Below are 24,087 nucleotides of genomic sequence, written 5' to 3'. Positions count from 1 at the left end.
GTCAAATCTGTATTTCCCATCCCAGAGTTCCAACCATCTCCTGAACATCTCTCACATGTTGTATTGAAATTTCCAACTGAACAAGTACAAACTTGAATACATTATTTCCTTCCAAAAAACCTGCCCTTGTCCTATATTCCCTGCATCATTATGTGGCTCTACCATTGCCTGTGATTGTTCAAGTCAGAAACGTGGGAATGCCTCTCCCTCTTAACCCCAGCCTCTTAGTTCACCCAGTTCTAGTACTTTAAACTCTCAATTGCACTCTCCTCTCCATCCATACTGTCCTAATTCAGGCCCTCATTATTCTTGCTAACCTCCTTTTGGAGATTTTTCTCTTTTTTGAGACAGTGTCTCGCTCTGTTGCCCGGGCTAGAGTACAGTGGCATCATCATAGCTCACTGCAATTCCAGAGCTTAGACTAAAGGAATCTCCTGCCTCACCTCCCAAGTAACTGGGACTATAGGTGCGCACCACCACACCAGGGTGATTTTTAATTTGTTTTGTAGAGATGAGGTCTTGCTATGTTGTTCAGGTTGGTCTGGAACTCCTGGCCTCAAGTGATCCTCCCACCTTAGCCTTCCAAAGTGCTAGGATTATAGGTGTGAGCCACTGCACCTAGCCTGGAGCTTGCTTTCTGATCTCTACTTCCAGTAATCCATTTTCTACACTGCTGCCAGAGGGAGCTTTCAAAAAGTAAACCTGATCTGAGATTCAACAGTGTTTTAATTGAGCTACGTAAGCTAATTGGAGTTCCTGAATAGACCATGTTTTCTCAAGCCTCTCTGTCTTTGTACAGGCACTTCCCCTCTTCCTTTCTTGGCTGACCCTTTCTTGGCCTTCAAGAACCAGCCTGGGCATCATGGCTTCTGTCAAGTTTTCTTTAATCCTTCCAGCCAGGTTAACGCTATCTCCTTGGTCTTATCATAGCGCCTGTGAATACCTAGACATCACCTCCTCTGACACTTGATTAGAACTATCTTCTCCATCTCACCCTTAACTGTATTCCTTGAGGGGAAATATGTGTTTTTATTTTCCAAGAGTCTGATTTAATGTCTGGCACGTGGTAAGTCCTCCTTAACCACTTTGGTACGGCGCTCACTGGCTGCGAAACCTTGCCCACAGCCGGCACTCATAGTCCGCATGATAGTTTGTGCTGTGCATTGATGACGAATCCATTTTGCTCTTGTGTGATGAGGAAAGCTTTAAAGCACTGAAAGCTTGTTTTACTTTACAGGCAGCTTTACTTGTAATGTAAATCAGAATAGGTAACGTATACATATATGGTTTGGTTTTTTTTCTTCTTTTTTCCCTGTATATAGAAACATACATATATATTTTCATTATGTTATTTTTAAATATTCACAATTTTATTTTGATAAATGAAAAATTAGAAAAGTCATATCATGGTTGTTGGCTAAAGTTGCTGTGCGCATTCATCTGTGGCTATCGACTATAGTTGACGCTGGTACCGAAGTGGTTAATAAAAATAGAACCCAAAAAGTTGGAAAGTTACCAAGGAAATGCTCCTGGTGAGGAAGGGTAGCTAGCTGTATTAGAGAGCTTGATTGTCTGCCAAAACTGACCTGTCTGAGGAATTTCCCTCCATTCATTTCCACTACTACTGCTCCTATGTCTAGAAGGTTGATGCATACGGCAAACACAGTTGTTAACCAATAACATCTCAGTATTTCTGGTCCAGGCTAAAAGATCAAGTAAAACAGACTAAAGGGTGTCTTGCAAAACATGACTCCCATGAAATGCTGTGTGGAGGGGGGATGTGTTCAGTGGTTACAGTAATCTTGGGAAACACTGCATATGATTTTTCTTACAGAATCTCAGCAAACATTAGCATATATTTTTTTTTTTTGAGACAGGGTCTCACTTTGTTGCCCAGGCTAGAGTGAGTGCTGTGGCGTCAGCCTAGCTCACAGCAACCTCACTCTCCTGGACTCAAGCAATCCTCCTGCCTCAGCCTCCTGAGTAGCTGGGACAACAGGCATGCACCACCATGCCCGGCTAATTTTTTCTATATATATATTAGTTGGCCAATTAATTTTCTTTCTATTTGTAGTAGAGATGGGGTCTCACTCTTGCTCAGGCTGGTTTCGAACTCCTGACCTCGAGCAATCCGCCCGCCTGGGCCTCCCAGAGTGCTAGGATTACAGGCGTGAGCCACCACGCTCAGCCAAACATTAGCATATTAAAGCCTCTGAGAAGTCCTGCTGTTAACTCATTTTGATTTTGTTTAGCTCAGCATAAACCAAACATTTAACCACTAAGTTCTTTTTTTTCATGATAAGTGGTCCATGAATGCTCTTGGAAAAGGCTGACTAAGGAGTAACTGAAAGATAAGCACAAAAGACCACTAATTCAGTTACTCTGGTCTACAAAATAGGACTTCCTACTGCAGGTCCAGTTGGTTTCTATACTGAAGTCAACATTTTGCCAAGGTTACCTTAAGGATTTCATATCACAAGGAAGGTCCCACCTTCTCCCCCTAGGAGGGTGAATTTGTATAATTAATTTGTACAACTTGTATGATTTAAGGAGAGAGGACTTCTACAATGGCCCAGGAGCTCAGCCATTACTAAAAAGTAATGATAAAACTAAACAAACTTGTCAAAAAAATTAAGACTCTAGAAGTTGACCAAGGGCATACAACAAATTGAGAAACATTTATTCAAGAAAAATCTATTGAACCTCAATAAGAACAGTGAGAGTCTGATGTTTTAGGCTGAGGTTGAGGTTGCTCCCATCCCAACTCCTCCCTCCATTCTATGTCAGAAGTTTTACCAGGGCCACGGGAGGGGGCTGACTTTATTTGGAGTAAAGTGTGGAGAAGCCCAAGAATACGGGATTTCAGTGTGGCCAACACTGCAGCTAGCCTGGCTTGTCAATACTGATTTGGGCTAGCAATAGACTGGCAGACAGAGCAGCCAGCAATTTAACAGAGAGCTTGGGAATGAGACAGCCAAAGAGGGCGTTGATACATTCTAGGGCATTGATAGTTATCCCTGGTGGTCCAGAAGGCTGTGCTTTTGCACAAGGCTGTGTGCACCCAAGAAGAGACCTAAAAGGCCTTAGCAAGCTACTTTTTCCTGGCTGGGTGTGAAGCCTTGCAAACACAGAAAATAAAAGCTGGAATAGACTTGGAAACTGCTCAAACTTTGAATGCATTCCCCAGGCCACACACATTCAGCTGCAAAGGGTGGACACCTGACTGGCTCAAGGTGTTTAAACACAACTTCTGACCAATCAATCATTGATCACTAAGCAGTGTCAATTCAGGGGTAATCCCTGGGAACCCAGACTTAAAAATGAAAACAAGAATTAAAAAAAAACAACACCAGTAGCTGTACACTGAGGTGGGGGTGGGGAGTGGGTGGGAACAGATCCACATAATTAGTCCAGGAAAATCACTAAACAACAAATCACAAAACAAGCAAAAACTACCACCCTCTGGATTGGGGGTGGGGCAATACAATCTAGAGTTGCTGTAATTTATTTTCTAAAAGAAATAGGACATGCAAAGAAATAGGAAAGTGTGACCCATACTCAGGTTTTCTAACTGCCTCTGAGGGATCAGTATGTGATTGAGATCAGTGTAATTATAGTTTTGTATCCTGTATTTTCACATAGGATTTTACTAGAGACAATTTCATAAGCCATTACAATTTCTTTGAAAATAATAGTTTTAGTGATTAGTGTTCCAGAATATGGCCAAGCTGTAATTTGTCTAATCATGACTCTATTGTGAGAACTACCACTTTTAAAGTTCTTTTAAATTTGATTATATATATATATATAAAATCCACACTTCTGATTATTTCCTTAATGTAATTTTCTCTTTTTCCTTTTTGTAGAGACAGGGTCTAGCTATACCAGGCTGGTCTCAAACTTCTGGCCTCAAGTGATCCTCCCACCTCAGCCTCCCAAAGTGCTGGGATTACAGGCAGCACACCCTTAATGTAGTTTCCTAAAAATGGAATTAAAAAGTGAATTATTTAAATCCCTGCCAAATGTTGCTAGATTAAGCTCCAGGAAAGTTGTAGAATATGATACCCGCATCAGTAGTGAATATCATCACATCCTCGCCAGCTTGGTTTTTTTTTTTTTTTTTGAGACAGAGTCTCGCTTTGTTGCCCAGGCTAGAGTGAGTGCCGTGGCGTCACGCCTAGCTCACAGCAACCTCAAACTCCTGGCTCAAGCAATCCTGCTGCCTCAGCCTCCCGAGTAGCTGGGACTACAGGCATTCGCCACCATGCCCGGCTAATTTTTTTTTTTTGTATATATTAGTTGGCCGATTAATTTCTTTCTATTTATAGTAGAGACGGGGTCTCGCTCTTGCTCAGGCTGGTTTTGAACTCCTGACCTCGAGCAATCCGCCCGCCTCGGCCTCCCAGAGAGCTAGGATTACAGGCGTGAGCCACCGCGCCGGCCTGGGTTTTAAACTTAATACAGAAATAGATAAATCATTAGCAATCTACCAGATGGAAATTGTGTTTTAATTTCTGAGTGTTGAGCAGTTTTTCATATCTATTTGCCATATATGTTCTGTGAATTCCTGTTCATGTCATTTATGGTTTTTTCAATGGTATTTTGGCGTTTCGTTATGGCTTTTTCTTTTTTCTTTTTTTTAAAGCTAGTCAAGCGTGGTTGTGGGGGGGGAAACAATGTTAAAGCAGTTTAACAACATTATGGCTTTTTAAAGGATTCTTCATCAATTTATTCTTGTCACACTTGAGTATACTATTCCAAACGATAACTAGGTATCTTAAATTATTGAGGTGTTTCTTTTGTTTTTTTTTTTTTTTTTGAGACAGAGTCTCACTCTGTTGCCTGGGCTAGAGTGCTGTGGCGTCAGCCTAGCTCACAGCAACCTCAAACTCCTGGACTCAAGCAATCCTCCTGCCTCAGCCTCCCAAGTAGCTGGGACTACAGGCATGCGCCACCATGCCTGGCTAATTTTTTCTATATATATTAGATGGCCAATTAATTTCTTTCTATTTATAGTAGAGACGGGGTCTCGCTCTTGCTCAGGCTGATCTCGAATTCCTGACCTTGAGCTATCCTCCCACCTCAGCCTCCCAGAGTGCTAGGATTACAGGTGTGAGCCACCGAGCCCGGCCTATATTTGATTCTTAATCATTTTGCTCCATCAGTATAATTCCCATTGCTTTGGTTTCCTCTTGTTTTATTTGCTTTCCACATTTAATGAAATTTAACTATATAATTCATTTTTTTTGAGACAGGGTCTTGCTCTGTTGCCTGGGCTAGAGTGCTGTGGCGTCAGCCTAGCTCACAGCAACCTCAAACTCCTGGGCTCAAGTGATCCTTCTACCTCAGCCTCCTGAGTAGCTGGGACTACAGGCATGCGCCACCATGCCCAGCTATTTTTTTTCTATTTTTGGTAGAGACAGGTCTCACTCTTGCTCATGCTGGTCTTGAACTCCTGAGCTCAAATGATCCGCCCACCTCGGCCTCCCAGAGTGCTAGGATTATATAGAGGTGATTTTAAAAAATCATTTAGTCAGGCCAGGTGCCTCGGCTCACGCTTGTAATCCTAGCACTCTGGGTGGCTGAGGCGGGAGGATCGCTTGAGGTCAGGAGTTTCAGACCAGCCTGAGCAAGAGCTAGCCCCCGTCTCTGTAAAAAGAAAGAAAGAAAGAAAGAAAGAAAGAAAGGAAGGAAGGAAGGAAGGAAGGAAGGAAGGAAGGAAGGAAGGAAGGAAGGAAGGAAGGAAGGAAGGAAGGAAGGAAGGAAGGAAGGAAGGAAGGAGAGGAAGGAAGGAAGGAAGGAGAGGAAGAGAGAGAGAAGAGAGAGAGAAGAGAGAGAGGAAGAGAGAGAGGAAGAGAGAGAAGAGAGAGAGGAAGAGAGAGAAGAGAGAGAGGAAGAGAGAGAAGAGAGAGAGGAAGGAAGGAAGGAAGGAAGGAAGGAAGGAAGGAGAGAGAGAGAGGAAGAGAGAGAGAAGAGAGAGAGAAGACAGAGAGGAAGAGAGAGAAGAGAGAGAGGAAGAGAGAGAGGAAGAGAGAGAGGAAGGAAGGAAGGAAGGAAGGAAGGAAGGAAGGAAGGAAGGAAAAGAAAGAAAAGAAAAGAAAAAAGAAAAGGAAAGAAAAGAAAAGAAAAGAAAAAAATTAACCAGGCATGGTGGCACATGCCTTGTAGTCCTGGCTACTCAAGAGGCTGAGGCAGGAGGATCACTTGAGCCCGGGAGTTTGAGGTTGCTGTGAGCTATGATGATGCCATGGCACTCTAGCCCAGGTAACAGAGCGAAACCCTGTCTCAAAAAAAAAAAAATCATATAGTTAAATTTCGTTAAATGTGGAAAGCAAATAAAATAAGAGGGAACAAAAACGATGGGAATTATACTGATGAAGCAAAATGACTAAGAATCAAATATATTTGAGAGATAGGGGAAGCTGGTAAAGATACCGAGAAAGGCATATTATACATTACAGATTCAAGAGGAGACCTAGTCAAAAGTTAATGAACAACATTCTACTTAGTGCTGGGATATGAGAGGTTTCTTTGTAGGGTTCCATGTTCTGTAATGGAAACATACATTTAAACTTTTATTGAATACCTGCTATGTGGGGGGGGGCTAGTGGGAGTGAAGTTAGGTGACAGTGAAAAAGACAAGAGCCACTCAGCTCTTAATCTAATGAGGGAACATAAACAACTAAAATCACTTAAGGCAAGAAAAGGTGCTAAATACACAGGAAAGCAGCCTATGGTGGGAGCTCAGAAAGTTCCAATTGCCACTGATGAGAATCAAGAAAAATTTCATGGAGGAATTGGCTTTCTCCTTGGTCATGGAGATTAAGTAGGATTTCTCTAGGTGAAGAATATGGAAAAGAACTTTCAAGAGAAGATGTGTGAAAAAGCACAGGGAGGTCACACAAGGCAGGAGGTTCTGACCCAAGCACACACCAGACCCCATGCCTTTATCTTTCTATTCAACACTATCGATCTTCTATTCACATGTATTCTAGTACTGGTAGAAATAATCAACATAAAACAGTGCCTAGTAAAATTTGTTCTGAATGAAAAAATGGCCAAAGACTCATTTTAACTCATTAAGAACATCTTCAACTCTGATAATTTAAAAAATACTGACTATGGAAAAAATAAACTTGGTAAAAATGATCAATATAGGAAAACTGACACTGCCAAAAACTATACGATTACATTTGTAGTCTTAGGTTGGGCTCCCTGAGGCGAGAATGAGAGGTCATTCCAGGCCAGCCCAGTGGCTCGCGCCTGTAATCCTAGAACTCTGGGAGGCCAAGTGAGGAGGATCTCTTGATCTCAGGAATTCGAGACCAGCCTGAGCAACAGAGAGACCCCGTCTCTACTAAAAATAGAAGAAATGACCTGGAAGGGGTGGCACACACCTGCAGTCCCAGCTACTTGGGAGGCTGAGGTAGGAGGATTGCTTGAGCCCAAGAGTTTGAGGTTGCAGTGAGCTATGATGACTCCACTGCACTCTAGCTGGGTGACAGAGCAAGACTCTGTCTCAAAAAAAAAAAAAAAAATTAAAAAGGAAGAATTTGTTGAGAGGTCATTCCAGGAAGCACCAGTAGCAGAGTGGGGACATAAGACAGGGGTGGGAAGGAAGTCAATAAAGGGCACATTATCAAGCAACTGGGTTCAGTCTCCCCCAGGGAGCAGGCAGACAGCAGGGAACATACCTGAGTCATCCCACCAGCAAGATAAGGAAGGTGGGGGCGTTCATCCTCCAGCTCCCATTGGTCATTGCTTTAGGTCTATTCCCAGGGACATTAACTCCCCAGCACTTCAGGCGTGGGCTGGCGAGCTGAGAGCCCTCAGGTGGAGAGATGCAGATGTTTGCTCTTAGAAGCCAACCACCATTCTTGTGTCCTAAACAGCGAGTGCCAAGTGGAATGGGTAGGTCACCACTACTGTCTGCTACATTGGTTATTGACTAAAAAACTGCCAGAAGAATCACATCTTTTTGACAAAATATAGGCCTGCAATATTTGCACCATGAGAAATTGGCAGAAATAATTATCATAATGGTAAACCAACTCACTTATAAGAAGTTAAAATTTAGTGCTCGCTTCAGCAGAATGTATACTAAAATTGGAATGGTACAGAGAAGATTAGCATGGCCCCAGTGCAAGGTGATGCAAATTCGTGAAGTGTTCCATATTTAAAAAAAAAAAAAGTTAAAATTTAAAAAATTTTATTTGGACAAACTTCAAAACAAATCGTATGGTGACATTTGTAAGAATAAGAATTTTCCAGATGAAAATAATTTCAGTAAAATAAAAGTGAATGAAAACAATACTAGAAACATTTTACCTACATTATATAGAAAGTTGATATCAACAAATTAAGTTGATTTGCGTTTGCTCAGGGAAATACATTCTTTAGAAAATTCCATCAGTCTTGGCACAATTCTGATTAAAATGTTCGTACTTACAAACATGGAGTCATAGTGTCCTCAGGCTCAAAAGAAGAAGAGGGTCGAAACATCCTGTTCTTGAGTTGCTTGCGGCCAAAAATGAAGAGGACTTATGCCAGGGGAAATTGCATGGGTAAATGCAGAGTGGAAAAGCATATGGAATGTTTTGGGAATGAATTCCTCACTGACAGAGCTATGGGAGCAGATGTCAAGCAAAACCAAAATCATATTCATGAATATTCTGTGGAGCTGCAGATCACTTTGTGAAAAGAAGATAAGAAAAAAATTGGATCTTACAGCCCTCCCCCCACCTCTCTGGTGAAACACCTCACAACTCTTCACTAAAATATCTCATGACCTTATAGGAAAAAAAAAACACCCAAAAAACATTAAAATAGAGATTGACAGACAACATAAAATTGTGGGCCACCTTGAAAATAATTTTAAGGCAAATGAAGTTAGACTGAGAAAAGCAGATCCATACTTCACTTATGGAATACTCAGGCTTCCTTTCATGAAAGTAGAAACTGGAAAAAGATTTTTTTTTAAAAAAAGGTACATTGTTTTTGCTCCACCAACTGTGTTCTGACCCAGAACTTCCAGCCTTCACCAGCCAGAGGCCAGGGCATTCATCTCGAAGTTCTCAGGAGCAGTACTATGAGGCAGGCAGTTTTGTTCATGAGTTTTGCCCTTTGCTGCCCACCCGGCCCCATCTACCACTGTCTTTTTACATTGAAACAGAACAATCCCAGTAACCAACTGGGCTGGGAGGTGAGGGCAGACTGGCCATGGTATAGAGCATTTCCTCCCCATTACTCACTCATTGGAGGTGACTGCAGAGACAGCAAGAACTGGTCCACTAACTACCACTGGCTTCTAGTACGAGAGAAGGAGAGGATGACAGGAAAAAGATACTGCTAGACTGCAAGGAGATACGATGAGGAAAAGCCACTTAGCAACTGAAATGTGCACTGGAAGCCATGCCCCTCAACTTGCCCACTTTCTGGCAGATTTATCAAGGGGGTGGGACCACTACCCAAGTAGATATAAGCTGGGACTGAGGGCAACCTACACATTGTCTTGTTGACACACTGAGTCTGGAAGGGTTTTCCCTTATTTGTGTATGAATTAAGAGAAAAAACAAACTGAGGTCTGCCAACAAAGACTATCTATGGCATAAACGAAATAGTTGGAAAGACTCACAGAAAGAAAATAATTCTGAAAATTACTTGCTTTCAGAGCCGGAAGAAAAAGTCAAACTGTTTAGCACCTTTAAAAGATTGTAAATAGGCCGGGTGCAATGGCTCACACCTGTAATCCTAGTACTCTGGGAGGCCGAGGCAGGAGGATCGCTCAAGGTCATGAGTTCGAAAGCAGCCTGAGCAAGAGCGAGACCCCGTCTCTACTAAAAATAGAAAGAAATTAATTGGCCAACTAAAAACATATATAGAAAAAATTAGCCGGACATGGTGGCGCATGCCTTTAGTCACAGCTACTTGGGAGGCTGAGGCAGGAGGATCGCTTAAGCCCAGGAGTTTGAGGTTGCTGTGAGCTAGGCTGACGCCACGGCACTCTAGCTCGGGCAACAGAGTGAGACTCTGTCTTAAAAAAGAAAAAAAGATCAAACTTCTTAAACAGGGGAAAATAAAAAAAAAAAAAAGAAGAGAATGACAAAGAGAATCAGTTCCTCACCAGATGCTTAGTGACCATCTACTACATGCCAGTCACTGTGCTGAGGGCTGGCTGTAAAGGCCTTCATGCTCTCCATCCTCGCAGTGTGGCAGGCAGCTATTCAACCCTTAAAAACACAAATGAGTCCATAATTGCAAATTGTGATGGTTGCCACACATGAACCAGGCACTATAAAGAAGATTGCCTGGGCGAAACCAGTTCTGACTGGGTGCTTAGGCAAGGCCTCTCTAAAGAAGGGGCACATAGCTGGGGAGGTAAAGACCAGGAAGAGATGATCGGGAAAGAGCAGCAGCAAAGAACTTGCGGCGGCGGCCGAGAGACAAAGACCAGGGTGCGTGGTGGAGCTAAGGAAGGCAGGGAATGTGGCGCAAGATGAGACGGGACAGGACTGAGGCCAGATCACACCGGGCCACGGAAGGGAGCATGAGGAGTTTGTATTTTATCCTAAGGGAACTGGGAAGTCATTGAAGGGTTCTAACTCAGTAGGGGACTCATGTAATTTATGTTTTAAAAGGTCATCTGGTCCCTGAAGGGATGTGAGGATAGAATTGGGAGGCTCACTGAGGGGCCCAGGGCAATGCAAAGGGTACCTGGGACAATGGTGGTGGCTGACACTGCAGAAATAAGTAGATGGCGTGAGGACATGCCCTGGAGCACACGTCATCAAACTACTACTGGCCCTTGGGCCCACATGCCGAGGACATTTATCTGCCCTGCGGGGTGTTTTTGCCGCAGCTGCCTGTCCTGCTTAGCAGCTGACTCATCCGGGGCCCACAGTGCGCACTCTCCAACTGTCTGAGCGACAGTGAACTGGCCCCCTGTTTAAAAAGTTTGAGGACCCCTGCGCTGGAGGTTAAGATGGGCAGAACATGGTGATGGGTTGGGAATAGAAGGTGCTGGAGAGGGGGTGGCCCCAAACAACTCCTGGGTTTCCAACCTGAGCACAGAGCATGTGATGGCGCCGTGAATTAAGACGGGTAGAAGAGCAGTTTGGGGAGGGAATATAGCAGGAGTGTGGGTTCAGGCACATGAAAATGAGGCCTCAGATGCTTGTGAGTTGCACAAGAGTGAACAGGTCAAAAAAGCCACTGGATATATAAATCTGGATGAAGCTCAGAAGAGAGGTCAGAATGGGGGAGACATTGGACAGTCAACCATTATTACAGATAGGACGTATTTATTTTGGTTTTATGTACTTCTTCCTTATGGAAATAGTCAAGCAAACACACAAATAGACAAAATAGTATAATGAATCTCCATACACCCATCATGATACAAATAATATTTTGCCATGAGAATGGTAAAGTCTCCTAAAGAGAAAGAGCCCAACTCACACCCAGTACTCCATCGTGAGTTTCCTCATCCGTAAAAGGAATAGTCAAACCTACCTCATGGAGTTATGATGAGCATAAAATGAGATTAACCATTTGAAGGACATATGGTCACCATCAGCCATGAATATCTGGCTACTGTTGGGTGAGCAATATTGATGCAACATTGGGGAAAGAAAATATATGAAGATTTATGGGTAGAAACAAAATAAGTTTCTAAACTTTGGGAAAAGTATTCAAATCAGTGATTCTAATGGACAGAAGAACAAAATAGAAACTGCTCCCATACGAATGTCAAGTTTTGAGATCCTTGCAAAGGCAAAGCAGGCCAGGGACACAGCAAGAGAGACCAAGTAGAATTAAGTGAAGTCACAGTTCAGGGAAGTCTGAAGTGTGCATACATGGCTTCTAGGAGCCCTGGCAATGGAGTCCCCGCTTTATGGTGGTAACATATTAAGGGGAACATTTAAGTGAAAATGAAGTATTCTGACTAAAGAGAGTCAGAGCATTACATGAACTGGTCTTCTGAGAACTTTTGGGGTTTTTACTGTAAAGAATGACTTTGTGGGTTGTGCACATATGAAAGTAACATTCATCGGGTTTCGGGCAGGTGGGAGGGGGGAGGAGGGGATGGTTATATTCACACCTAATGGGCGCAGTGCACACTATCTGGGAGATGGACACGCTTGAAGCTCTGACTCGGGCGGGGCAAAGGCAATATATGCAACCAAAGGGTTTGTATCCCCATAATATGCTGAAATTTAAAAAAAGAGAATAAAAGGGTTGAACTGAGGCTGCGCTCTGAAGCAGTTTCTAAAACGATGATGAGCACACAAATCACCCTGGGATGTTACGGAAATGCTCATTCTGATTCGGGCATCCAGGATGGGACGTGAGAGTCCACTTTACAGCAAGTTCCCAGGTGATGCCTTTGGACACTGCTGGTCCCACAACACGGTCTCTGGGATCCCGCAGAGCTATCGCTTCTCCCGCTGGCTTTGCATGAAGTCTGTGTCTTGTATCGCATGTACCTGCCAGCACCCCTGCTAGCAAGAGAAAGGGGACTGGGAAATGGCAGAAACCCCTTCCCTCGGGTGGCCTGTAGAAAGGGGCTGGGCTTGGGGCAGCCAGTGGCTCAAGACTCCCCTGTGCCTCACATGGCCCAGGACGGGTGGGAGTAGAACAAGGAGTCAGCTGTTGTTGTGATCAGTACTTCCACCCACGGCCAAGCCCTGAGGGACTCCAACATTCAGAGTGAAGGAGAGAGAAAATTATCAGAGATAACAGTTATCAGAGAACAGGGAATGGAGCACCAACATACAGACACTTACCATTCCCAGCCAAGAGATGCAACAATTAAAGACACTTAAAAAAAAGATCTTCCTAAGCTTAAGAAGGATCTCCATCTGCGGACTGAAAGAAATTACCAGTTTCAGGGAGAATGAACTACCTATGCATAGACACATTAGGCAACAATTTTTAACTACAAGGGGAAAAAGTCCTGCAATCATTAACACAGGAGAAAACAAATCATCCTTTTCTGAGGGTTTGCCTTGTGTTGAGCACTCACTTGGTGCTTGACATGAATTCTCTCATTTAAACCTCCCAGCTCTTGTGCTAGTCTCCTATGTAAAAAAAAATAAATAAATAAATAAAAATAATAAACCTCCCAGCATCCCAACAAAATGGTGGTGTTGGCCTTCAAGTTGACGGATTCGGGAACTCAACCAATTTTGTCCGGGATCCCTTTGCTCTCCTCTGCTGCTCAGCTCTGGTTCATTCTGTGTGATCGCCTGAGCCTCTTCTACTACAGACAGGCTTCCTCCTCCACATGTGGCACTGGCAGCTCTGAGCTCAACCTATCCTAGCTCAGCAACCCCAGGAGAAAGAGAGAGAGAGTGTGTGTGTGTATGTGTGTGTGAGTCTCTCTCCTAGTTTCCCCATAGAGGGACTTTGGTTGTCTCCATCCCATGTGCTCAACACTTACCATGTTTCCCCTAAAATAAAACTTACTCATAAAATAAGCCCTAGCAGTATTTCCAAGCATTTGCGCAATAGAAGCCCTACCCCGAAAATAAGACCTAGTGATGGGCGTGGCTATGCAGCGAATCTGCACAACCCATGCATTTCGTCACAGAGCGGGAAAGAAGACGAGCAGCCCTTCTCATCTGCCCCATGAAAGCCCTATTACTCCACATGAGAGATTGGGGCCAATGGTTCTAAAGGAAGTAGAGTCTCAAGAAATTCAGGATGGAATTCAGGGTTTGGAGAGTTATGATGATGTTCCAGAAGACGACGATTTAACTATATTTGAATAAATGTAGATTGTTGTACCGTACTTAAAAAATAACACATCCCCTGAAAATAAGCCCTAGGGTGTCTTCTTGAGGAAAAATAAATATAAGACCCTGTCTTACTTTCGGCGAAATATGGTAGATCCAGCACAGTGGCCATGGGAATGGAGTAAGATCATTGGCCAGGAGGTGAGGCCCCTGTGATTGGAAGTCCCAGCAGAATTCAAAGGTTGGAGTAGAAAGAAACAACAAATACATAAAAGGGAGGAAGGATGGTTTGGCCAACAAATGCAAAGGGTCTACAACGAGGACGGTCTATGAGTTGCCCCACATTACAGATGATGACAGTAAGGATCAGAGAGGTTAAGTAACTTGCCCAAGGTCACGCATCTAATAAGTGGAGTAGCCAGGATACAAACCAAAGCAGTCTAACCCCAGAGCTCCCAACCACTCTGCTATAAGGGAACAAAGCCAATTTGGTTTCAGACTTCTCTGCAACATTAGCTTTCAGAAGAAAATGGAGGAACAGCTAGACTTTTTGGAGAAAATGATTACAACTAAAGAGATTCTTACACTCTGCCAAACTGCCTTTCAAATTTCATAATAACTAACATGTATTAAACACACACCATGTGACAGGCACTGTTCTAAGTGCTTTATATGTATCTCGAGTCATTCACTCCATGAACAACTCTGTAAGACAGGAATTCTTATCCTCAATTTACAGATGAGAAAACCAAAGCCCTGGGAGGCTAGATAATTTATTGAGCCTAGGATTGAGCCTAGGCAGTCTGAACTGAGCCCATGCTCTGAATTGTTATGTTGCCAGGGTTAAAAAACATCATTGATGCCCCACTTCTTGCAGAAATCCTAGTAAAAATATATACCACAATAACAAGAGATCAAAAAACTCACAGGATTCAAAAATGGGGATCTCATATAAAAACTACAAAGGCAATTTTTCAAAGTCTAAATAATTCATCTGTATCTAAATCTAAGATTTTCTTAACAAGGAGTGAGGAAAATAAAAGTGAGCTCAACTTGGCAGGAGGAACTAAAAGGTTACCATTTCATGTAAATTCTGACAATTTAAGAAATCTAGGCCACAAAATACTTTTTAAAAATTATTCTTGGCTGGGCACAGTGGCTCATGTCTGTAATCCTAGCACTCTGGGAGGCCGAGGCGGGTGGATCACTCAAGGTCAGGAGGTCAGGAGTTTGAGACCAGCCTGAGCAAGAGCGAGACCCTGTCTCTACTAAAAATAGAAAGAAATTAGCCAGTCAACTAAAAATATATAGAAAAAATTAGCCAGGCATGGTGGCGCATGCCTGTAGTCCCAGCTATTTGGGAGGCTCAGGCAGGAGGATCGCTTGAGCCCAGGAGTTTGAGGTTGCTGTGAGCTAGGCTGATGCCACGGCACTCTAGCCCGGGCAACAGAGTGAGACACTATCTAAAAAAAAAAGTATTCTTTTTCTCATGGGGGGAACTGGAGGTCATTATGTTAAGTGAAATAAGCCAGGCACATGAAGACAAATATCACATGTTCTCACTCACATGGGCGCTACAAAAGTTGATCTCTTGGTGGTAGAGAATAGAATGACAGCTGCCAGAGAATGGGAAGGGTTGCAGGGGGTGGATGAGGAAAGGTTGGTTAATGGGTACAAATATACAATTAGATAGAAGGAATAGATCCTAATGGTCGATAGCAGAGTAGGATTTCTACAGTTTACAACAATGTATTATATATTTCAAAATGGCTAGGAGAGAAAATTTGAAATGTTCCCAACACATAGAAATGATAAATGCTCGAGGTGATGGAACCTCACCTAAATACCCTGACTTGACCATTACACATTCCATGCCTGTAACAAAATATCACATGGAACCCATAAATATGTACAAATATTACATAGCAATAAAAAATTATTGTTCTGCTTGAATATTTTATTTAGCAGTTCTCCAAATAGAGTTTGTACCATAAACTGCTCTAAAAGAAAACAATGGTTTTTTTTTTAAAAGGTAAACAATAAGTTCCTTTTTAGGTAATACTATGAACTCACAGATTCACTTACTTGATGTGTTTCAATCTACTGCAATTATTTTTATGGATGCCCAAATTATCCCAACTACAGCTAGTGGGAATGTTTTAAAATTGGCTCCTGAATCATTTTGCCATGGCCTAGTAGTCTTTGATAACTTGCTTGCTCTCAAAATGCCCTATATGTGCTCTTCTCTAGACTTACTGAGTGCTTAAAGGTCATACTTACTAGTCATAAAAGGAATACATACGCCCTTCAAAGCAATGAAGATAAAAGCCAAGAAAATACTCACAGAAGTAAAAGATCACAAAACAAAGGAAATGGCAAAGAAGCATTAAAAAACAGCACAGAGGCTAGGCTCCATGGCTCACGCCTATAATCCCAGCACTCTGGGAGGCTGAGGTGGGAAGATGGCTTGAGGCCAGGAGTTTGAGACCAGCCTGGGCAACATAGCTAGACCCTGTTTTTTTTTTGTTTTTTTTTTTTGAGACAGAGTCTCACTTGTTGCCCAGGCTAGAGTGAGTGCTGTGGCGTCAGCTCACAGCAACCTCAAACTCCTGGGCTCAAGCGATCCTCCTGCCTCAGCCTCCCGAGTAGCTGGGACTACAGGCATGCGCCACCATGCCCGGCTAATTTTTTCTATATATATTAGTTGGCCAATTAATTTCTTTCTATTTATAGTAGAGATGAGGTCTCGCTCTTGCTCAGGCTGGTTTCGAACTCCTGACCTTGAGCAATCCGCCCGCCTCGGCCTCCCAGAGAGCTAGGATTACAGGCGTGAGCCACCACGCCCGGCCTAGACCCTGTTTTTTATAAAAGTTTAACAAAATTAGCCAGCCTTAGTGATGCACACCTGTAGTCCCAGCCACCTGGGAGGCTGAGGCAGGAAGATCACTGGAGCCCAGGAGTTAGAGGCTGCAGTGAACTATTAACATGCCACTGCACTCCAGCCTGGGTGACAGAGCAAGACCCCATCTCTATAAATAGAAAAAATAGCATAGAAAAAGATGAAGCATAATAAACTAAATGTAGTAGGAATAAATGGAATCTATTCCCATATTTAAGAACAAAAATTCCCAGATTGGATTTCTTTCCTTTTTTTCTTTTCTTTTCTTTTCTTTTTTTTTTTTTTTGCTTGTTTTTCCATTCTTGTGATACCAGATTGGATTTTTGAAAAATCAATTCTATGTTGTTTAAAAGAATTGCACAATGGCACAAAAAGGTCAATGTAAAAGAGTGAGGAAAATCCTGTATACAAACAGACATAAATTAAGGGAAACCAAAGATTAAAATACTTAAATTGGTAGAATTTGAGACCAAAAACTCCTGAATAAAATGACATTGAAACATATAAAGCCAAAATACGAAGGACAGAGACTCACTTAATAATATAATTAATAAGTCTTATTTAATAGCTTCCTGGACAGAAATATATCAGACTATATATCTTTTTCTGTCTAGTGCCCATGCAACATCTACAAAAATCGGATCTATAGCTGCACTAACAGTGGCACTTAAAAACAGTGTTCAATTGCTAAAGAAGACTCACAGGATCCAAAATGACAAAGCTTACAAGTCTACAGTTTATCACAGAGGAAGGACACACTAGCATAAGAGCATGCAAGTCAGGTTGTACATCACACCAGATGACTTCTAGCAAGGGGTCTGGAGAGCCCGGGTGTAGATTCCTATTGTCCTCTCTCAGCAGGGCCAGGCCAGACGTCTCCTGGACTGGGAACCACTAATGTGTGCACAGAACACTTCGGAAGCAGGGAGACTAAAATGGAGTCTTTGCTGAAGTTGTTTATATTTTGCTGGTCACCTAGGTTTATATTAATATTTCGCCAGTCTGCAGCATAACCAGCAGAACTCTGTGGTGGGTAATCTTGGCGGGGGGGGGGGTAGCACATCGAGACCAGGTGTAACTCTTCAATCTCATTGTTATCAATAAACAGTGCTGACAAGCTGGGTCAAACTGCCCTGAAACTCTCCGGATTCATGGTTACATAGAGACACTATTAATCAATATGTTTCATGCTTTGACCAGGAGCAGGAGCTTTGTCCAAATAGCTGAGGCTAGTTGCAGACCTGCTGTGATTAACCCTTACAGCACAGAGCAAAACACGAAGTATCTCAACAACTTCCAAAAAGCTAAAACCATGCAAACTCCATTTTGGGACCATAATTAAAAAACGGAATAAATATGATGAATAAAAAGTAATAAAAAATGCAAACTAAAACACAGTACTTTTCTGAGAATATAAGTCTGGTGAAAACGAATAAAAATGTTAATATCCAGTGTCAAGTAAGGGAACTAGGCCTCTTTACTGTTCCTGGAAACATACGTTTGTAGAACCTTCCTCAGGTACATCTTGGTAATCTGTATCAAAATCCTTAAAAATGTACATTCTCTCTGCCCAGAAGTGACATATTTGGAATTTCATCCTGAGAAAATGATTGGAGATATGGGCTGACGAAGATGTTTATTGCAGCACAGTGGATAACAGCAAAATATAGGAAACAACCACGGTGTTCAGCAATATGGGGATTGTTACAGTAAGTTCTATCCATATGTAATTATTCAAAATAATTTTGTAGGGGTCTATGTTGTGGCATACCCTGTTTGCTGCTTGTTTAATATTCTTTCCCCTCTTTTTATATGCTAACAACACCCAGATATTGTGCAAGACAGCAATATTCACCGCTCCAGGCACAAAATTATGACAATCTTGATCCCACTTTCCCCCACTTCCCATGTAGCTAGGAGTGGCCTGGACAACATAGCCAGATCTCATTCAGTTCTAGTCAATGAGATGTATGTAGAAGTTAACTGGGGGCTTTTGAGAAAGTTTTTTGCCTTCCTAATAAAAGGGACAGATCTTATTGATGCCAGCAATCATCTACTGCATACCTTATGGTTTTTTTTTTTCAAGTGATCCTCCTGCCTCAGCCTCCCGAGTAGCTGGGACTACAGGCATGCACCACCATGACCAGCTAATTTTTTCTATATATTTTTAGTTGTCTAGCTAATTTCTTTATATATATATATATATATTTTTTTTTTTAGTAGAGACAGGGTCTCACTCTTGCTCAGGCTGGTCTTGAACTCCTGAGCTCAAAGGATCCTCCCGCCTGGGCCTCCCACAGTGCTAGGATTATAGGGGTGAGCCACCATGCCCGGCCCATACCTTATGTTACGTGAGAAAAATTAACTATTTGTTAGGCAAGGGGGTCATTTGGATTTTCTGTTATTTGGAGCCAAAAATGTCCCTAATTAACCGTGATGGATTCTGTGATGTGCTGCCCAGATCCCCATTGAAAACTCCCAGATACTTGGAGTGCTACAGGCTGACAGCCTTCCTCTGTCAGCTAGCTCCAGAAATTGCACCCAGTTGGAGTCAGCTGCCTCACCCAAAATCACCCCCTCTCCTTCTTTGGGGCATCCCACAGCAAACTACACAGGAATATAAAGTCCCAGCCTTCTTTCTTCAATTTGGGACAACTCAGCAGGGCCCTGCCAGCTCCAGGGCTGGATCCCCCGTGGCTACTGCACCATTGCCTAACTTCCCCCTCTGCCTAATCCTACCTCATTCCCTTCCCCCATAGGTATTGATTTTGACAGCATTCCCTAAAAAACTTCCTGCACACAAATCTCTGTCTCAGAGCCTGTTTCCCACCTATAACACTACTGACACATTCATTCCCGTAAAAAGATGTTCAAAATATATTGCTGAATGACACAGCAACAGACAATGAAGCACTATGCATGGCATTTTCTTATTTTACAGATTATACATCTGCACAGAAAAAAATTCTGTAAAGGAATACACTAATATTTTAACAGCAGGACTTCTGTTTCCAACAGTATGCTGGACTAAATATTTAGAACACATTAAATGTCAAAAAATGTTTTGATGTTTTAATGTGCAGGATAGTGATAAGAAAGCAAAGGAATTCCTAGGAGGGCAGAAATGATAGGAAAGCATAAATCCATGAAAGCTAGAGACCGTATTTACTCTGGAGATATCTACTGATTCCTGCTGTTCTAGAGCCAGGCTTTAGTGAGCCATTCCTGTGGGGGACAGGAGACAAAGCATAGAGCCAAGCAGTGTGTGAGGTCAGACTGGAGACCATTGCATGAAGGTAGGAGAGCCAAAGAGCATCACCCTCAACAAGTTCAACTGGGAAAAGCCCATCCTGCAGATGGAACTGGTGAAAATAAACTCCCTGAAAATAGCTAAACATAAGCAAACTCACATGGGTGTGGGGCAGATCTAAACCTGAATCTCTGTGGCCCAGAATAAACCCTATGCCGAAAATAGAGTTCAAAGTGGTCCTTGGTAGTGCCTACAGAAAGCCACCAGAAGAAAAAAAAAAATTCTTTGGAGGAATACACTTTATAGACTTCAAAGAATTGCTATAAAGTTTCAAATTCAGAATTTTTTAAAAATCACTAAACCCATGATGAAACAAATCATCATTAGTGACAGAGAAACATCAAACTTCAGAAAAAGACATGGAAAAAAATCCACAGATAGTGGGACTCTCAGATATAGATTATAAAATAATGATATTTATAGTGTACAAAGAATTAAAGGGAGAGTTTATGGAATAAGGGTACAAGACATTATCAAAACTGACCAGAGGCCAGGCGAGGTGGCTCACGCCTGTAATCCTAGTACTCTGGGAGGCCGAGGCGGGAGGATCGCTCAAGGTCAGGAGCTCAAAACCAGCCTGAGCAAGAGCGAGACCCTGTTTCTACTAAAAGTAGAGAGAAATTAATTGGCCACCTAAAAATATATAGAAAAAATGAGCCGGGCATGGTGGCGCATGCCTGTAGTCCTAGCTACTCGGGAGGCTGAGGCAGCAGGATTGCTTGAGCCCAGGAGTTTGAGGTTGCTTTGAGCTAAGCTGACACCACAGCACTGTAGCCTGGGCAACAAAGTGAGACTCTGTCTCAAAAACACAAACAAACAAACAACAAAAAAAAAACTGACCAGAGCAGATTTGAAAGAAAATCAAACAGAAGTTTCAACAATAAAAAATTATTATTTAAATTAGAAGCTCAGATGATGCTAGAAACAGCAGATATTAATAGAACTAAACAGAAAATTAGAGAATTAGAAGATAGATCTAAATAAATTATCAAAGTAGGACAAAAGACAAAATAATAGAAAATATTAATTATCAGTTAAGAGAAATGGAGCATAGTGTGAGAAGATCTGATATATGTTTCAACTGGAGTTCCAGAAGGAAGGAAGAAAAATAATAAAAGAAAAAACAATATACATAGCCAGGCGTGGTGGCATGCCCCTGTAGTCCCAGCTACTCAGGAGGCTGAGGCAAGAGAATTGCTTGAGCCCAGGAGTTTGAGGTTGCTGTGAGCTAGGCTGACTCCACGCCACTCACTGTAGCCTGGGCAACAAAGTGAGATTCTGTCTCAAATAATAATAATAATAATAATAATATACAAAGAGATAATGTTTCAGAAATTATGAAAAACACCAATCTTTGGATGTAGAAACCCAAGAAATCCCAAGCAGGATGATTAAAAATAAATTCACAGACACATGGTGATAAAACTTCATAATACCAAAGACAAGCAGAAGACCTTCCAATAATGGTAGCTGGAAGACAATGAAATAGGACCTGCAAAGTGGCAAGAGAAATAACTGTCAACCTAGAACTTTATGTCTAGCAAATAAACTTTTATAAATTAGGGTGTAATAAAGATATTTTCAGCCATAAGCAGACATCATTAAAATAACTTTTAAAGAACATATCCCAAGCCAGGTGTACTGGTACATGCCTGTAGTCTTAGCTACTCAGAAGGCTCAGGCAGAGGATCCCTTGTGCCCAGGAGGCCCAGGGTGGACGATTCGGCCTCCTGGGCAACAGAGAGAGACCTTATCTCAAAAAAAAAAAAAAAAAAAACCAAACCAAAACAAAACAAAAAACCCCATATCCCAGAAGAATAAAAATGATTCTAGAAGGAACCTCTGGGATGTAAGAAAGAATAGTGATCTATATTCAACACTGTACTAGAAGTCCTACTAGAAGTCCTAGCAAGAAAATGAAATATAGGATATACAAATCAGAAAAGAAGAAATGAAACCATTTTTATTGACAACTAGTCGATGTAGAAAAACTCAAAGAGTCTACAGAAAAAGTTATTAGAACAAATAAGTGGGTTTATTAAGGTCACAGGATATGAGATCAATATATGAAAATCAATTGTACCTCAATAAATAATTGGAAATTGAAATTTTAAAACAGTACCATTTATAATAGCACCAGAAACATGAAATCCTTAGGCATGATTCTTACAAAATATGTGCAAGGTCTATATTCTGAAAATTATAAAACATTAATGAAAAAAATCAAAGAAGACATAAATAAATGATATACTATATTCCTAACCTGGAAGACTCATTGTTAAGACATCTGTGGCAGACAGCCTTTAAGATGGTCCCCAATGATCCCTGCCTTCTGATATTCATGCCCTTGTGTAATTCCCTTCCCTTGAGTGTGGGCTGGACCTAGTCATTCACTTGTAATGAACAGAATAGGCAAAAGTGATAGAATGTCACTTTCTAGATTAGGTTGCAAACAGTCTGTGGCATTTGTCTTGAGCATGTTCTTACTTTCTTCCTCTGGGAGAAGCGAGCTGCCATGTTCTAAGTTGCTCTACAGAGAGGCTCACAAGTCAAGGAACAGAGGGAGGCCTCCAGCCAACAGTCAGCAAGGAACTGAATCCTGCCAACAACCACATGAGTGAATCTGAAAGCAGAACCTCCTCCAGTTGAGCCTTCAACTCAGCCCTGGCTAACAAGCTGATTGCAACCTTGTGAGAGACCTTGAGGCAGAGGCACTGAGCTAAGCTGAGCCCAGACTCCTGACTCACAGGATCTGTGAGATAATAAATATTTGACATTGTAGACTGCTAGATTTGGGGCTAATTTGTAATGCAGTAATAGATAGATAATAGATAGATAGATACAATGCCAATTCTCCCCAATTGATTAATAGGTTCAATGCAACCCCAAGCAAAATCCCAGAAAAACTTTGTAGAAATTGTCAAGCTGACTTTAAAATTTATAAGATAAAGCAAAGGAATCAGAATAGTCGAAAAATTGTGAAAAAGAAGAATAAAGTCAGAAAACTCACAGTACCTGATTTCAAGATGAACTATAAAACCAGAATAATCAAGACAGAATGGTATTGGCAAAAGGAGACCCACAGATCCATGGAATAGAACAGAATCCAGAAATAGACCTACACATATATGGTCAACTGATTTTTGACAAAAGTGCAAAGGCAATTTTTAAAACGATAATCTCTTCAACAAATGTTGCTGGAGCCACGGAATATCCCAAACAATCAAAAAAAGACTTGTTGTATACCTTACATCGTGTACAAAAATGAACTAAAAATTGACCTAAATATTAATATAAAACCTAAAATGGTAAAGCTTCTAGAAGAAAAGAGAAGATAATCTTTTTGAACTGGGTTAGACAAAAACTTCTTATTTCTGACACTAAAAGTACAATTCATAAAAAATTGGTAAGTTGGATTTCACCAAAACTAAGAATTACTGCTTTTTGAAAGACACTGTTAAGAAAGGGGGGCCCCCACAGGGTGAGAAAAATATTTGCAAAACACATATCTGATAAATGAATTGTAAGCAAAATACTACAGAACTCTCAAAAGTCACTAAGAACACAAACAACCCAACCCAAAATGCATGAAATATTTGAGCAGACACTTCGCCAAAGATGATATACAAATGGAAACAAGCATATGAAAAGATGCTTACCATCCTTAATCATTAAGGAAATGCATATTAAACCAGAGTGAGATATCACTTTACACCTAATGGCTAAAATTAAAAAGATTGACAATATCAAGAGAAATAAAAGTTTATGTCCACACAAAGACTGTACATAACTGTCTAAAGTACTTTTATTTGTAATAGCCTAAAACTGGAAACAACCCAAATGTCCATCAACAGGTGAATGGATAAACAAATTGTGGTATATCAAAACAATGGAATACTACTCAGATGATCTATTGATACATGCAACAATATAGATAAATCTCAAAATAATTGAGTGAAAGAAGCCAGACGAAAAAAGAGCACATGTTATTTGATTCCATTCCTATAGAACTTTAGAAAATGCAGACTAATTTATACTGACAGAAAGCAGATGAGTGGTTGCTTGGAGATGGGGCCTGGGAAAGGCAGAAGGGAGGGATTAAAGGAGCACAAGGAAATTTATGGGGATATGTTCACTATCTT

General features: G+C 41.6%; 1 non-coding gene across 1 annotated transcript; it reads left to right on the top strand.

Moving 5' to 3' along the window:
• Nucleotides 1-8,076: 8,076 nt before the first annotated feature.
• LOC142866068 (U6 spliceosomal RNA) lies at nucleotides 8,077-8,180 on the top strand. Its single transcript, XR_012916137.1, has one exon. It is a non-coding gene; the product is annotated as a U6 spliceosomal RNA (small nuclear RNA).
• Nucleotides 8,181-24,087: the final 15,907 nt, after the last annotated feature.

The sequence above is a fragment of the Microcebus murinus genome, chromosome X (assembly GCF_040939455.1).
Source record: "Microcebus murinus isolate Inina chromosome X, M.murinus_Inina_mat1.0, whole genome shotgun sequence".
Taxonomy (NCBI): Eukaryota; Metazoa; Chordata; class Mammalia; order Primates; family Cheirogaleidae; genus Microcebus; species Microcebus murinus.
The sequence above is the reverse complement of the archived record's forward strand: the minus strand, read 5'-3'. Positions and strand labels throughout refer to the sequence as shown.